This window comes from Monodon monoceros, unplaced genomic scaffold (assembly GCF_005190385.1).
Source record: "Monodon monoceros isolate NGI ecotype Baffin Bay Population unplaced genomic scaffold, NGI_Narwhal_1 Super_Scaffold_2, whole genome shotgun sequence".
NCBI lineage: Eukaryota > Metazoa > Chordata > Mammalia > Artiodactyla > Monodontidae > Monodon > Monodon monoceros.
In genome coordinates this window covers 1,657,795-1,674,382 of record NW_021703776.1, presented here as the reverse complement: position 1 = coordinate 1,674,382, position 16,588 = coordinate 1,657,795, and the positions used below count along the sequence as shown (strand labels likewise).

The window sequence follows — 16,588 nt, the reverse complement described above, 5'->3', positions numbered from 1 at the left end:
GGCTGTCCGTGTCTCACCTCCAGAGCTTCTGAATATGTTACCCTACAGTAGCAGGTTTTGCAGGTGTAATTAAGATCTTGAGAAGGGTAGACTCTCCTGAATTACTAGCGTGGGCCCAGTGCAGTCACAGGGGTCCTTAAAGAGGAAGGCAGGACAGCCCCAAAGGCAGAAAAAGGAGACGTGGCAGTGAAAGGAGAGGGTGGGGTAGGTGCCACAAGCCAAGGAGGTGGCAGGTCTCTGGAGCCTGGTACTTCCAGAGCGAATGTACCTTGATTCCAGCCTTGCAAGACTCGCTTTGGATGTCTGATCTCCACAACTGTGAGATAATACATTTGTGTTATTTTAAGCCACGAGGTTTGTGGCTTAAGAAGTTAATATTACCATTGGAAGCAATAGGAAGCTCATGCAGCATTGTTTTCACAGCTGGGATGTAGAACAGATGGCAGAATTATTAATGGTTCCCTGATCATTTTTATACAGTAAAAAACGGTGTTCCATATATCCAAAGAAAGACATAATTTTCATGAGAAATTATATTAACTTTGTTAGGCAAATAATTTGTTTAAACTTTGTAATCAGTCACGCTTCATTTTCGTTACATAGTTTTTCCTGTAAAATATGATATGTGTTATTTAGTATAGTTTATATAGTTTATAACAAATATACTTTGAAATCTCTCATAAGGGTATATTCATATAAGCTAACAAGTGTAACAGTGCCTAAAATGAATGCTGGTTTATAGTAATGAAAATGATAGCTAATATTTACCAAGCATTTATGCTGTGTTTTTACATGTAAGTATAATAATAACAGCAAAACACATATATTGCTTATTTTCACAAGGCTTTTTTTTTTTTTTTTTTTTTTGTGGTACGCGGGCCTCTCACCGTTGTGGCCCCTCCCGCTGCGGAGCACAGGCTCCGGACGCGCAGGCTCAGCGGCCATGGCTTACGGGCCCAGCCGCTCCGCGGCATGTGGGATCCTCCCAGACCGGGACATGAACCTGCATCCCCTGCACCGGCAGGCGGACTTCCAACCACTGCACCACCAGGGAAGCCCTGCAAGGCTTTTTTTTTGAAGTGCTTTATTTATATTCAACTTATTTAATTCTCACAACAAACCCGTACAGTAGGTACTGCAATTTTCGTTAGACTGTGGGACTCAGATTTCAATCTAAGGGTTCTCGTTCTAGAGTTCGTATTTTTATCTCTCTTGATACCTACTGTGCCCCACTGCTATACCAGTGGCAGCAGGATGACACATCATTTAATAAACTGATTTTGGAGACCTGCTATTTTTGTGCTTAAAAAAATCATTTAAGTCATTCTGTTTCACTCTAAGGATCCACTTTAGTCTTTCCAATGCCACATGGTATTCCAGATTTTGCTTGCACATTCCTCAGTTGATGATCGTTTCGTGTGTTTCAGATTTTCCCTGCCTCAAACAGCAGTGCGTGGAACCTTGAAATAAGTCCTTCAGTCTTTTCCTCCCTGAGTCCCTCTGTGCGTCTCTGTGTATGAGTCCGTCGCTCATCGATCTGTGTGTAAACACACACACTAGTGTTCTTGTATTATAGATGTTAAGTTGTTAGTATTTTGCTGAGGTGATTCTGTAAGGTAATATCTTCTACAGGGTTTTCACAGTGTTATTTTGATAATTCTGCTAGTTGCCCTGTAAAGAGTGTACAGTTTGTATCCCCGCCACAGTACACGAGAATCTCATTACCTAAAATGCCCTTAGTATGCTGTATCTTGAATTGTTGCCAATGTAATAGTCTAATAATGGTATTTCATGGCTTTAATGTTTATTTTTTGGTCATTGATGACGTTTTTTGAGTTTTGCTATTTGCGCGGGCTGTGAACAAAAGTTTTGCTTTTGTTGCTTTTATTTTTGGTGTTGGATTAAAAAATTTATCTTTAAGACAGTAAGTCAAAGAGCTTACTGCCTGTGTTTTCTGCTAGAAGTTTTATGGTTTCGGGTCTTACATTCAAGTCTTTAATCAATTTTGAGTTGATTTTTGTGCATGGTGTAAGACAGTGGTTACATTCTTTTGAATGTGGCTGGCCAGTTTTCCCAACACCATTTACTGAAGAGACTGTCTATTCCCCATTGTATATTTTTGGCTCCTTTGTTGTAAATTAATTGACCATTTCTGTATGGGTTTATTTCTGGGCTCTCTGTCTGTTACATTGATCTGTGTGTCTGGTTGTATGCCAATACCACATTGTGTTAATTACTGTAGCTTTGTAATATAGCTTGAAATCAGGGAGCATGATGCCTCCAGCTTTGTTCTTTTTTCTCAAGATTGCTTTGGCTATTTGTGGTCTTTTGTGGTTCCATACAAATTTCTGAGAGTTTTATTTCTGTGAAAAATGCCATTGGAATTTTGATAGTGATTGCATTGGAGCTGTAGATTGCTTTGTGTAGTATTTAATATTTTAACAATATTAATTCTTCCAATCCATGAGCACAGAATGTCTTTCCACTTATTTCTTTCTTCTTCAATTTCTTTTCTTGATGTCTTATAGTTTTCAGTATTTTTACAGAGCCAGAGTTTTCAATTCAATGAAGTCTGATTTATCAAATTTGCTAATTAGTCATGCTTTTGTTGTCAAGTCTAAGAATTCTTTGCCTAGCCATAGGCAAAGATTTTCTCCTTTTTTGTGATAGTTTTGCTTAACATGATGCAGTTTCAGTTAATTTTTGTGTAAGGTGTGAGGTTTAATAATTTTCATTAGGATATCCAATTGCTCCAGCATGATTTCTTGAAGTGTTTTTGTACCTTTGTCAACAGTAAGTTGAGAATATTTGTGTGGGTCTGTTTCTGGGTTTTCTAATTTCTTCCATTGATCTATGGGGTTTGTTCCTCTGCCAGTGCCACTGTGTGGATCACTGTAACTATAGAAACCCTCAGTACCAGGTAGTGTGATTCCTTCCACTATTCTTTATCAAAATGTTTTTCTTTTTTAGGGCCCACCCCTTTCCTTATATATTTTAGAATAATCCTATACGTATCTACAGTGTATCTGCTGGAATTTTGATGGGAATTGCATTCAATCTATAGATAAATTTGGGGGATGTTTGTGATCTCTCTGTTTTTTTCTTTTTGGCCATGCCGTGAGGCATGTGAGATCTTAGTTCCCTCACCAGGGATCGAACCTGTGCCCCCTGCAGTGGAAGTGCTAACCACTGGACTGCCAGGGAATTCCCTCTTTCATCTCTATATACATGCTTTCTTAAGTGTATACCTAAGTATGTTATTTTGGGCTGTTTTTGCACAATTGTAAATGATGTTAGATTTCAAATTTTGGATTCCACAGGTTTATTGCTAATATATAGAAAAACGATTTATAAAAAATAAGAAAAAAAACACTTTCTTTGCTCATCCATAAGAAGCAACTCCCCATTTATTCAAGTTTTATCATGAGATTGCAGCAATTCAGTCACATATTCAAGTTCGACTTATAATTCTGTGAAAATACCAAAATATGATACAAAGACACAAAGTGAGCAAATGCTGCAGAAAAAAATGGCACTGATAGACTTGCTTAACGCAGGGTTGCCACAAACCTTCAATTTGTAAAAAATGCAATATCTGCTAAGCACAATAATGTGGAGCACAACAAAACGAGACATACTGTAAACAAAAAGTGGTTTATTATTTGTGTCTTGATCTAGAATTTAAAAAAAATGTTTGTAGATTCTTTGTGAGACTGTCATGTCATATGCACATAGGGACAGTTTTGTTTCTTTTCAATTGTATGCCTCTTATTTTTCTTTTTTTATTGGGGACACTAGGGCTTCTGGTACTCTGTTGAATAAGAATGGTGAGAGCAGATATCCTTGCCTTCTTTGTAATATTAGGGGGACTCATCAAGTCTTTTACTATTAAATGTGGTGTTAGATTGGATTTTACATAGATGCCTTTTATTAGGTTGAGGAAGTTTCCTTCCATTCCAAGTTTGTTGATTTTTAATTTTTTATTGTGAAAGGATGTTGGATTTTGTCAAGTGTTTCTCCTGCATTAATTGAGATAATTATATATTTTTTATTTTCTGTTTTATTGATATGGTATATTGCATTCATTGATTTTCAAGTGTTGAACCAAGCTTGGTTCCTGGGATAAAAATCCCACTTGGTCATGATGTATAATGCTTTCAATATACTGATAGATTCATTTTGCTGGAATGTTGTTGAGAATTTTTGTATCTATATTCATATGAGATATTGGTCTGTAGTTCTGTTTTCTTGTGATATCATTTTTACCTGGGTTTGCTTTCATGATATTACTGAGTATGACTTGGGAATTTTTTCTTTCTCTTCTGACTTTGGAAGAGTTCATTAAGAATTGTTAATATTTCTTTAAATGTTTGGTAGAATTCATGAGTGAAAACATCTGAGCTTGGGTTTTTCTTCCTGGGTAGTTGTTTTTTCTGATTACTAATTTAATCTCTTTGCTTGGTATAGCTCTATTCATATAGTCTATTTTTTCTTGAGTCAGTTTCAGTAGTGTATGTCTTTTAGAGATTTTTCTATTTCATCTAAGTTATCTAATTTATTGGCATACAGGTTTTTATAGTATCCTTTTGTAATTCTTTTTATTTCTGTAAGGACAATAATACTGCCTCCTTTTTTATTGATGATTTGTTAATTTGAGTCCTCTCTTTTTTTCTTGGTCACTCTAGCTAAAGATTTATAAATTTTGTTGATATCTTCAAATAACTATGTTTTTGTGTCATTGATTCTATTGTTTTTCTATTTTCTATGTCATTTATCTCTGCTTTAATTTTTATTATTTCTTTCCCTCTGCTTGATTTAAGGTTAGTTTTCTCTTTCTTCCCTAGTGTCATAAGGTAAAAGTTTCAATTATTGATTAGAGATCATATTATATTTTATATATATATATAATTTTGTATATATAATTTCCCACAATGTATTGCTTTAGCTGCATTCCATAGGTTATGTTTTTTTTTTCAATTTATATGAAGTTTTTCTTCTAACTTCTCTTTTGATTCTTCTTTGACACATTGGTTACTTAGAATTATATTGTTTAATTTCCACACATTTGTGAGTTTTTCAGATTTTTCTGTTACTCTAATTTTATTACATTGTGATCAGAGAAAATACTTTGTATTATTTCAGTCCTTTAAAATTTATTGTGATTTGTGGCTTAAAATAGTCTCCATCCTTGAGACTGTGCCAGAGCACTTGAGAATGTATATTCTACTGCTGCCAGGTGGAGAGGTATGTAGATGTCTTTTAGGTATATTTGCTTTCAGCATTATTCAAGTATTCTGTTTCCTTGTTGATCTTCTGCCTAGTTGTTTCATTCATTATTGGAAGTCTCCAAGCAATATTTTGAATTGTTTTTATCATTATTTAATGATATAATCATCATATAATCAAAATAATTATTTCTTTTATCATTTCTGTCAGTTTTTACTTCATTTTGGTGCTTTGTTCTTAGGTGTGTGTATGTTTATAATTGTTCTCTCTTCCTGATAGGTTGTCTTTTTTTATTATAAAAAAATGTTACCCTTTAGCTACAGTAGCATTTTTTGTTTGTTTTAAAGTTTACTTTGCCTGATAATTGAATAGCCATTCCTATTTTCTTGTGATTGCTGTATACAGGATGTATTATTTTGCACCCCATCACTTTCAGTCTATTTGTATCTTTGCATGTAAAATGTGTCTCATGTAGACACTAAATAGTTCATTGCTTTTTAAATCCAGTTTCATAGTCTCTGCCTTTTGATTAGATAATTTAATCCATTCACATTTAATATTATCTATATAAGTGGATATACTCTATCATTTTATTTTATATTTCCCTGTCTCATGTGTTCTTCTATTTCTCATTGTCTTGTGAATTAAGTGAATATTTTCTGATGTAGCATTTTAATTACTTTAATGATTTTTTACTATATATTTTTGGATCATTTCCTTATTGATTGCTCTAGAAGTTACCGCATATATCTTAACCTATCAGAATCAGCTTGACATCTTTACAAACTTAATTCTGGTGAGATAGAGAAACCTTAGTCTTATGTAGATCTATTCCTTTTCCATGCTTTTTGTGGTATTAATATTATACATATTACACCTGTGAATGTTACAAAACTAACAATACATTTTATAATTATTATTTTGTGTAACTTTATGTATTTTAGAGAAGCTGAAATTAGGAGAGCAAGTGTATATTTATAGATTTTGTTACATTAGCCTTCTTGTTTATCATTTTTTATTTTCTTTAATTGTTTGCTTTTTTTCAAGTTTCCATCTGTAGTCATTTCCTTAGTCTAGTACAGCTTTGCTCCCACCCACCTCCATTGTGCTCCTATTGGAAAATATATATTTATGTTTGGTCCCAGTGATACATCATATACAAATTCTTTTATACAATTGCTTTTTAAATCAGTAAAGAGGAAAGAAAGTCGAAGAAATATGCACTTATTCTGTCTATATAATTACATGATTTACTGGAGTGCTTTGTTTTTTTGTGCGGATTCAGATTATTGACTGAGGTTATGTTCTTTCAGTCTTGTTAAAAAACAAAATTCAAGAAAATTTGAAGATCTAATTAGCTTTATTAGGTAATTCATGAATCGGGGAGCGTCCCATCTAGCAACTAGAAGGTGGCTCTGAGGGGTTGTATGCTATTAGCAAAAGAAAAGAAAGGATTATTTTTAGACTAGGCCCTCTTTTCTTGAGGGTGTGGGGAAGGGAGTGGCAGAGGTTTTGGTTTTATCATGCAGGTTGCTTCTTCTTCCTCTGGGGACTGGAGGAGGCCTGTGTGATAGATTACTTTACTGTTAGACTAGAAAATTCCAGACTGGTTGATTAGGATTACATTTGTGGGAGAGGTTGAAACTGCCATTAGATTAGATATTAAGTGTAGTTTTAGTATCTTGGGGTTTAGCACATGTGACACAATTTTGGGCCTGTGGTTTTCTTTTTAACAGTCTGAAAATCTTTTAGCTGATTCTTTATTCTGTCAGGTCAGATCTACTGTTGAGCTTCTTATTGTGTTTTTCCTTTCAGTGTTTTTCCTTTTTACCTACAGAATTTCCACTTGATCCTTTTTTTTATAATTTTTTATAGATAGTTTCTATTTGATGTGACATTATTAAAATACCTCCCTTCATTAATCATGATTTTCTTCTGTTATTTTAACACATTTATATGAATGCTTTGAAGTCTTTAGTTTTTAATATTTATCTCTAAAAGTGACCACATCTGGTCACTCTTAAACAGGCAATTTCTGCTTCCTAGTTTTTTCCAGTGTATAGGTCATACTTTCCTGTTTCGTTGCATGTCTCATAAATTTGTTTGGAAACTGGACTTTTTAGATAATGTATTGTAGCAACTCTGGGTACTGGTCCATTTCCTTCCCCCACCCTCCAGATTTGTCATAATTTTATCCTGTTTATTTGTTTAGCAACTGGCTAGATTATTTCAGTGAGGTTCACTCCCGCTACCACCATAGTGTGAGGCCTCCAAAGTCTGTCCTAGGAAGGTGCACTTTGGGTGTACCCATAGAGGTTTCATGTATCTGTTGTTTTCAACAATGCCCTGAGGCATAAATTCCTCTAAAACCGATCCAGTTCAATTTGGGTTCCCCAGGTCTGTTTGAGATTTGTTCTGACCTCAGGATAGCTCCTTCCAGCTGACACCTCCTGTGTTGCTGTCTGACAAACTAGGCTGCCTACAGTTTCGCCTTCTCCCAGTTGTCTTTCCCCATATTGCCAGTGTTTTTGAAAGTGCCCTGAGGTTTGAGCTTCCCCACAGTTTATCACAAGGACGTCAGTTCCTTTGAGAAGAGATCCTGAGCTCTCTGTTCTACAGCCTGCTGCTCATCCCCGGCAGATTCTCTGAGCCACTGCTCTGGAGCTGGGGCTGGGGACAGTGGTGTGCTTCTCTGTGAGTGACACACTGCTTTAGGAACTTAGCATCTGTTGGAGGGGGTAGCAGCAGCAACCCTGGGTCTCCACAGCATGTTTCTCCTGTGTGGACACTTCACATGACGAGCTGGACAAGGCTGATGGGCTCCCATTGTTTTCAGAATTGCTGCAGCCAGGTTAGAGCCTCCATCTCACAAAGTGGGGAGGTGGAAGGAGGGAGCCTTCACCTCTCAGCTGTACTCACCCACAACTTCCCTTTAGCACCAGGTAGCTCTGGTCTGCATGAGAAAGGCTGACCTCCTGTCCCTTCTTGGGGAGAGGGAGCCTTGTGCCCTTGTCTGCCCCAGTCTGGAGTGGAGTTTCCATCTAGCTTGGATTTCGTTGATTCCTTCATGATCTCTAAAAACCTTTCCTCTTAACTATTTATTTCTGGAATACCAATTAAACATATTTGTTAGGGCTCCTTAATTTATCATCCATATCTTTTCACTTGTCTTTCATATATACACATCTTTAAATGTGTTTAAGGTACCATTGTCCAATTTATCAAACCTGTCTTCAGCAGTGTGAAGTCTGCAAGTTTAGCTAGTCTATTCACTTTCTGTTTTAACTTTGGTGCCGTTTTTCTATTTCAATGACTATACTTTCCATCCCCAGTATTTCCAATTGGATCTTTTTCTTTAAAATCTCCACTTGTTCTTTAGTCATATGTACCGGTTTTTGTTCTATAATTTCCTATTCCTAATTTATTACTTTCTTTAATATTTTGAGATATATATTTCTTTCTTTTATTTTTTAATTTTCATAATGTGTATGAAAACTTGTTCGTACCCATATCCCTCACAAAAATAGGTGTTATTGCTCTTTTATTTGTATAGGGGTATAAAATGTTATGCCACCGTTGTGATTGCATTTTCCTTAGTACTAGCATCTCTGAGCATCTTTTTCTGTGCTTATTATTCCTTTTGAGATTTTCTATTCATATTTTTTACCTGTTTTACTAAGTTATTGTGTTCTTGCCAACTTCCAGTAAGTTCAAATACTCTAACTCTGAGTATAGATCAGTAGTTTTCAAATAGTAATCTATGGACTCCTTGGAGTCCCTGAGTCCCTTTCAAGGGGTCAGTAAGGTGAAAACTGTTTTTGTAATTATACAATGATATTATTTACTGTTTTAACTGTGTTGAGATTTACAGTTGAAGTGGGTAAGCTACTGTGGAACAGTCATCCACAATTACGCAAAAAAGCTGTTAAAATGTTTCTTTCTAACCAACTACATATCTCTATGAGGCAATAAACCAACACACCATATGTCATTGAATGCACAAGTAAGTATAAGAATCCAGCTGACTTCTATTAAGCAGACCTTAAAGAGATTTTCAAAATATAAAACAATACTACTGTTCTCACTGATTCTCTTTGAAAAGTGTTATTGTACCTAAAAGTGTTTTTTTTTTTATGTTACTGCCTGATGAGTTTCTATCATTTTAAAATGAATTAATAAACATTTAAAAAGGTTTTCAGTTTGAATTTTTTGTATCATAAATATTGGTAGATATATCCTACATAAAAGTTCTTTGGTGGTCCTTAGTGATTTTTAAGAATGTAAAGGGATCCGGAGACCAAAACTTTTGAGAACTCCTTTAGATGTTTATGTCATTTTTTTTATCATTCCCATTTTTCTAGAGCAGTATCTGTCTTTTTTCTTTTAAAGCTTCTGATTTTCATATGAGGACTTTATTTTTTAAACTGTTGCAGGGATTCCCTGCAGGGACTTGCTGGACTCAGCAGAGTTGTACTCAAGGCTAAGGTGAGGGACACACAGTAGGAATGGCAGGGGGAAAGTAACGGCCAGAGCCGGGTGAAATCCACGTACAGGGCTGCTGTGCTATCTTTCCTGTGTGAGGTTGCATTGAGCCCCCTCCTTTCCTTAGTGGTAAAAATCCAGTAACCCCTGTGCCGACTCAGCACCCAGGCGCTGATTGGGAGCTAGTCATGAAGGCTCCCTCTGCCTGACAACGACAGAAGTCCCAAACTCCCAGAGGTGCAGGGTTCAGTTCCTCAGGTGGGGAAACAGTTTTATCACATGCGGAGCAATGCCTGTCCGTTTAGGGAAATACTTACCAGCCAAGGGCCAATCCTGTAGGCAGCCTCCAGCCTGCTGTGTTCTCTTTTATACAACTTGTTAATAACTCATTTACAAGCGGATCCTGAGTTGCTGTGTGTGTAAATGTGTACTTCTCCCAGAGATAAGAAGCTGTCTTCAGAAAAGGACACTTTTGATAGAGTTTTTGAGGGCATTTTGAAGATATTGTGGCTTATATTCAGATTTCTTTCTATCAAATGTAATAGCATGATACATGCCGGATTTCTGGAAGGAAAAAGGAGTTCTTTTTTAGCCCATGAACCAGAGGAGTGCTTGCTCTGTCTGCAGTCCTTGCTGGGAGCCTTGCTGCAGCTTCCAGGTCCATCTGATAAGGTTCACTCTTCAACATGGTTCTTGTATGTATCACATCACACAGCTTTGATGTGATAAATCATGATATAATCAATATAAATCAGTCATTTATCATATGGGAATATATGTATCAGTAAATGCATGATATTGATAGGTTTTTAAGATTTATGTCTCAATGTGACATTGTTTTTCAGTTTTCTTATTCACAGTTTCGTGGACCTTTTTGGTGTGATGACACAAATCATTCTTCAGCTTACAGAGTGTTTTCCCTGTTTGTCCCCTGATTAACTTCTCCTTTGTCTGCTCTGTTCTCTCCTGGAACTCCTTCACTTTGACGTAGGATATCTGGGATCTCTCTTCCTTTTCTCTTCTTTTGCTCTTGTCATTTTGTTTCTAATTTTGATCTATGCTATGTGAGAATTTCATTACTTCATCTCCAAACATATTTTTAACCTTGTTTTCATTTATTACTTCAGTTAATTTTTAAATTTTCAGTATTTGTATTTAAAAATTTTTTCCAGGATGCTTTTCGTATTTAGCATCACTTCTCTTCTACAATAGCTTTATAATAGTTTTATGGATATATTTTCTATCCTTACTAGTTAGAATTTTAAAAACTTATTTCTAAATGCTTCCTACATTAATTTTCTTTTATGTTATTTTCCCTTGCTTTTTCATTTTCATGCTTTTCTTTTTTTTTATTATTTATTTATTTTTTGGCTGTGTTGGGTCTTCGTTTCTGTGCGAGGGCTTTCTCTAGTTGCGGCAAGCGGGGGCCACTCTTCATCACGGTGTGCGGGCCTTTCACTGTCACGGGCTCTCTTGTTGTGGGGCACAGGATCCAGATGCGCAGGCTCAGTAGTTGTGGCTCACGGGCCTAGTTGCTCTGCAGCATGTGGGATCTTCCCAGACCAGAACTCGAACCCGTGTCCCTTGCACTGGCAGGCAGATTCTCAACCACTGTGCCACCAGGGAAGCCCCTTCATGCTTTTCTTTAGTGATTTTGGAACTCCCCAGATTTGGTTAGGAGAATCTATGGTTTTCATTCATGTTTGTAAATGAATTAGAAGCTGTCTGGTCTCAACCTTGAATACAAAGGCTTATAGTAGCTTGGTCTGTGCACTCAATTTTGGCTTAAATGAGCAGGTAGGAAAGTGAACGGTGGTGGCTATCACTTTAGTGCGAGTGGAGAGTGTCTCCTCAGCAGGCCCCTTGATTAACAAAAGTAGCAACAGAGCTCCCTGTCTCAGAAGGTAAACTTTTCTGATTTCTAGTACCATGGATTTATCATTTTTATATTTCTTGTGTCATTTCAGTGAGATTTTGAAACGGATAGAAAAAAAAAAACCCTATCAGTTTCAGGTGTTGTAATTGAACTCAATAAAGCTTATAGATAAGTTAGAAACATACTTTTTTTTTTTTTGGCTATTGTTGGCAGTTATATGACACTCTTTTCTTCTAAGATGAATATTTATTTATTTATTTATTTACATCTTTATTGGAGTATAATTGCTTTACAATGTGGTGTGTTAGTTTCTGCTTTATAACAAAGTGAATCAGTTATACATATACATATGTTCCCATATCTCTTCCCTCTTGCATCTCCCTCCCTCCCACCCTCCCTAGCCCACCCCTCCAGGTGGTCACAAAGCACGGAGCTGATCTCCCTGTGCCATGCGGCTGCTTCCCACTAGCTGTCTACCTTATATTTGGTAGTGTATATATGTCCATGCCACTCTCTCGCTTTGTCACAGCTTACCCTTCCCCCTCCCCATATCCTCAAGTCCATTCTCTAGTAGGTCTGTGTCTTTATTCCTGTCTTACCCCTAGGTTCTTCATGAAATTTTTTTTTAGTTTCCATATATATGTGTTAGCATATGGTATTTGTCTTTCTCTTTCTGACTTACTTCACTCTGTATGACATACTCTGGGTCTATCCACCTCATTACAAATAACTCAATTTTGTTTCTTTTTATGGCTGAGTAATATTCCATTGTATATATGTGCCACATCTTCTTTATCCATGCATCCGATGATGGACACTTAGGTTGTTTCCATCTCTGGGCTATTGTAAGTAGAGCTGCAATGAACATTTTGGTACATGACTCTTTTTGAATTATGGTTTTCTCAGGGTATATGCCCAGTAGTGGGATTGCAGGGTCCTATGGTAGTTCTGTTTGTAGTTTTTTAAGGAAGCTCCATACTGTTCTCCATAGTGGCTGTACCAATTCACATTCCCACCAGCAGTGCAAGAATGTTCCCTTTTCTCCACACCCTCTCCAGCATTTATTGTTTCTAGATTTTTTGATGATGGCCATTCTGACTGGTGTGAGATGACATCTCATTGTAGTTTTGATTTGCATTTCTCTAATGATTAATGATGTTGAGCATTCTTTCATGTGTTTGTTGGCAATCTGTATATCTTCTTTGGAGAAATGTCTATTTAGGTCTTCCACCCATTTTTGGATTGGGTTGTTTGTTTTTTTGTTATTGAGCTGCATGAGCTGCTTATAAATTTTGGAGATTAATCCTTTGTCAGTTGCTTCATTTGCAAATATTTTCTCCCTTTCTGAGGGTTATCTTTTGGTCTTGTTTATGGTTTCCTTTGCTGTGCAAAAGCTTTGAAGTTTCATTGGGTCCCATTTGTTTATTTTTGTTTTTATTTCCATTTCTCTAGGAGGTGGGTCAAAAAGGATCTTGCTGTTATTTATGTCGTAGAGTGTTCTGCCTATGTTTTCCTCTAAGAGTTTGATAGTTTCTGGCCTTACATGTAGGTCTTTAATCCATTTTGAGCTTATTTTTATGTATGGTGTTAGGGAGTGATCTAATCTCATACTTTTACATGTACCTGTCCAGTTTTCCCAGCACCACTTATTGAAGAGGCTGTCCTTTCTCCACTGTAAATTCCTGCCTCCTTTATCAAAGATAAGGTGACCATATGTGTGTGGGTTTATCTCTGGGCTTTCTATCCTGTTCCATTGATCTACCTTTCTGTTTTTGTGCCAATACTATACTGTCTTGATTACTGTAGCTTTGTAGTATAGTCTGAAGTCAGAGAGCCTGATTCCTCCAGCTCCGTTTTTTGTTCTCAAGATTGCTTTGGATATTCTGGGTCTTTTGTGTTTCCATACAAGTTGTGAAATTTTTTGTTCTAGTTCCGTGAAAAATGCCAGTGGTAGTTTGATAGGGATTGCATTGAATCTGTAGATGGCTTTGGGTAGTATAGTCATTTTCACAATGTTGATTCTTCCAATCCAAGAACATGGTATATCTCTGTATCTATTTGTATCATCTTTAATTTCTTTCATCAGTGTCTTACAATTTTCTGCATACAGGTCTTTTGTCTCCTTAAGTAGGTTTATTCCTAGATATTTTATTGTTTTTGTTGCAATGGTAAATGGGAGTGTTTTCTTGATTTCACGTTCAGATTTTTCATCATCAGTGTATAGGAATGCCAGAGATTTCTGTGCATTAATTTTGTATCCTGCTCCTTTACCAGATACATTGATTAGCTCTAGTAGTTTTCTGGTAGCATCTTTAGGATTCTCTATGTATTGTACCATGTCATCTGCAAACAGTGACAGCTTTACTTCTTCTTTTCTGATTTGGATTCCTTTTATTTCCTTTCTTCTCTGATTGCTGTGGCTAAAACTTCCAAAACTATGTTGAATAAGAGTGGTGAGAGTGGGCAACCTTGTGTTGCTCCTGATCTTAGTGGAAATGCTTTCAGTTTTTCACCATGAGGACGATGTTGGCTGTGGGTTTGTCATATATGGCCTTTATTATGTTGAGGAAAGTTCCCTCTATGCCTACTTTCTGCAGGGTTTTTGTCATAAATGGGTGTTGAATTTTGTCGAAAGCTTTCTCTGCATCTATTGAGATGATCATATGGCTTTTCTTCTTCAATTTGTTAATATGGTATATCACATTGATTGATTTGTGTATATTGAAGAATCCTTGCATTCCTGGAATAAAACCCACTTCATCATGGTGTATGATCCTTTTAATGTGCTGTTGGATTCTGTTTGCTAGTATTTTGTTGAAGATTTTTGCATCTATGTTCATCAGTGATATTAGCCTGTAGTTTTCTTTCTTTGTGACATCCTTGTCTGGTTTTAGTATCAAGGTGATGGTGGCCTCATAGAATGAGTTTGGGAGTGTTCCTCCCTCTGCTATATTTGGGAAGAGTTTGAGAAGGATAGGTGTTAGCTCTTCTGTAAATGTTTGATAGAATTCGCCTGTGAAGCCATCTTGTCCTGGGCTTCTGTTTGTCGGAAGATTTTAAATCACAGTCTCAATTTCAGTGCTTGTGATTGGTCTGTTCATATTTTCTGTTTCTTCCTGATTCAGTCTTGGCAGGTTGTGCATTTCTAAAAATTTGTCCATTTCTTCCAGGTTGTCCATTTTATTGGCATAGAGTTGCTTGTAGTAATCTCTCCTGATCTTTTGTATTTCTGCAGTGTCAGTTGTTACTTCTCCTTTTTCATTTCTAATTCTATTGGTTTGAGTCTTCTCCCTTTTTTTTCTTGACGAGTCTGGCTAATGGTTTATCAATTCTGTTTATCTTCTAAAAGAACCAGCTTTTAGTTTTATTGATCTTTATTATCGTTTCCTTCATTTCCTTTTCATTTATTTCTGATCTAATTTTTATGATTTCTTTCTTCTGCTAACATTGGATATTTTTTGTTCTTCTTTCTCTAATTGCTTTAGGTGCAAGGTTAGGTTAGGTTGTTTATTCGAGATGTGTCCTGTTTCTTAAGGTAGGATTGTAGTGCTATAAACTTCCCTCTTAGAACTGCTTTTGCTGCATCCCATAGGTTTTGGCTCGTCGTGTCTCCATTGTCATTTGTTTGTACGTATTTCTTGATTTCCTCTTTGATTTCTTCAGTGATCACTTCGTTATTAACTAGTGTATTGTTTAGCCTCCATGTGTTTGTATTTTTTACAGACCTTTTCCTGTAATTGATATATATAGTCTCATAGCATTGTGGTCGGAAAAGATACTTGATACAATTTCATTTTTCTGAAATTTACCAAGGCTTGATTTGTGACCCAAGATATGATCTATCCTGGAGAATGTTCCATGAGCACTTGAGAAGAAAGTGTATTCTGTTGTTTTTGGATGGAATTTCCTATAAATATCAACTAAGTCCATCTTGTTTAATGTATTATTTAAAGCTTGTGTTTCCTTATTTATTTTCATTTTGGATGATCATCTGTCCATTGGTGAAAGTGGGGTGTTAAAGTCCCCTACTATGAATGTGTTACTGTCAATTACCCCTTTTATGGCTGTTAGTATTTGCCTTATGTATTGAGGTGCTCCTATGTTGGGTGCATAAATATTTACAATTGTTATATCTTCTTCTTGGATTGATCCCTTGATCATTATGTAGTGTCCTTTGTCTCTTCTAATAGTCTTTATCTTAAAGTCTATTTTGTCTGATATGAGAATTGCTACTCCAGCTTTCTTTTGGTTTCCATTTGCATGGAATATCTTTTTCCATTCCCTTACTTTCAGTCTGTATGTGTTTCTAGGTCTGAAGTAGGTCTCTTGTAGACAGCATATATATGGGTCTTGTTTATGTATCCATTCAGCCAATCTGTGTCTTTTGGTGGGAGCATTTTGTCCATTTACATTTTAGGTAATTATCGATATGTATGTTCCTATTCTTGCTTTCTTAATTGTTTTGGGTTCGTCGTTGTAGGTCGTTTCCTTCTCTTGTGTTTCTTGCCTAGAGAAGTTCCTTTAGCAGTTGTTGTAAAGCTGGTTTGGTGGTGCTGCACTCTCTTAGCTTTTGCTTGTCTGTAAAGTTTGTAATTTCTCCATCAATCTGAATGAGATCCTTGCTGGGTAGAGTAATCTTGGTTGCAGGTTTTTCTCCTTCACTTTAAATATGTCCTGCCAGTCCCTTCTGGCTTGCAGAGTTTCTGCTGAAAGATCAGCTGTTAAACTTATGGGGATTCCCTTGTGTGTTATTTGTTGTTTTTCCTTTGCTTCTATTGATATGTTTTCTTTGTATTTAATTTTTGACAGTTTGATTAATATGTGTCCCGGCATATTTCTCCTTGGATTTATCCTGTATGGGACTCTCTGTGCTTCCTGGACTTGATTAACTATTTCCTTTCCCATATTAGGGAAGTTTTCAGCTATAGTCTCTTCAAATATTTTCTCAGTCCCTTTCTTTTTCTTTTCTTCTTCTGGAACCCCTATAATTCGAATGTTGGTGCA

At 36.3% G+C, this 16,588-nt stretch overlaps 1 protein-coding gene across 1 annotated transcript in view; it reads left to right on the top strand.

Moving 5' to 3' along the window:
- The window catches only part of ZPBP (zona pellucida binding protein), a 90,092-nt gene that overhangs the window by 19,906 nt on the left and 53,598 nt on the right, over window positions 1–16,588 (top strand). The gene's annotated exons all lie outside the window — the stretch shown is intronic.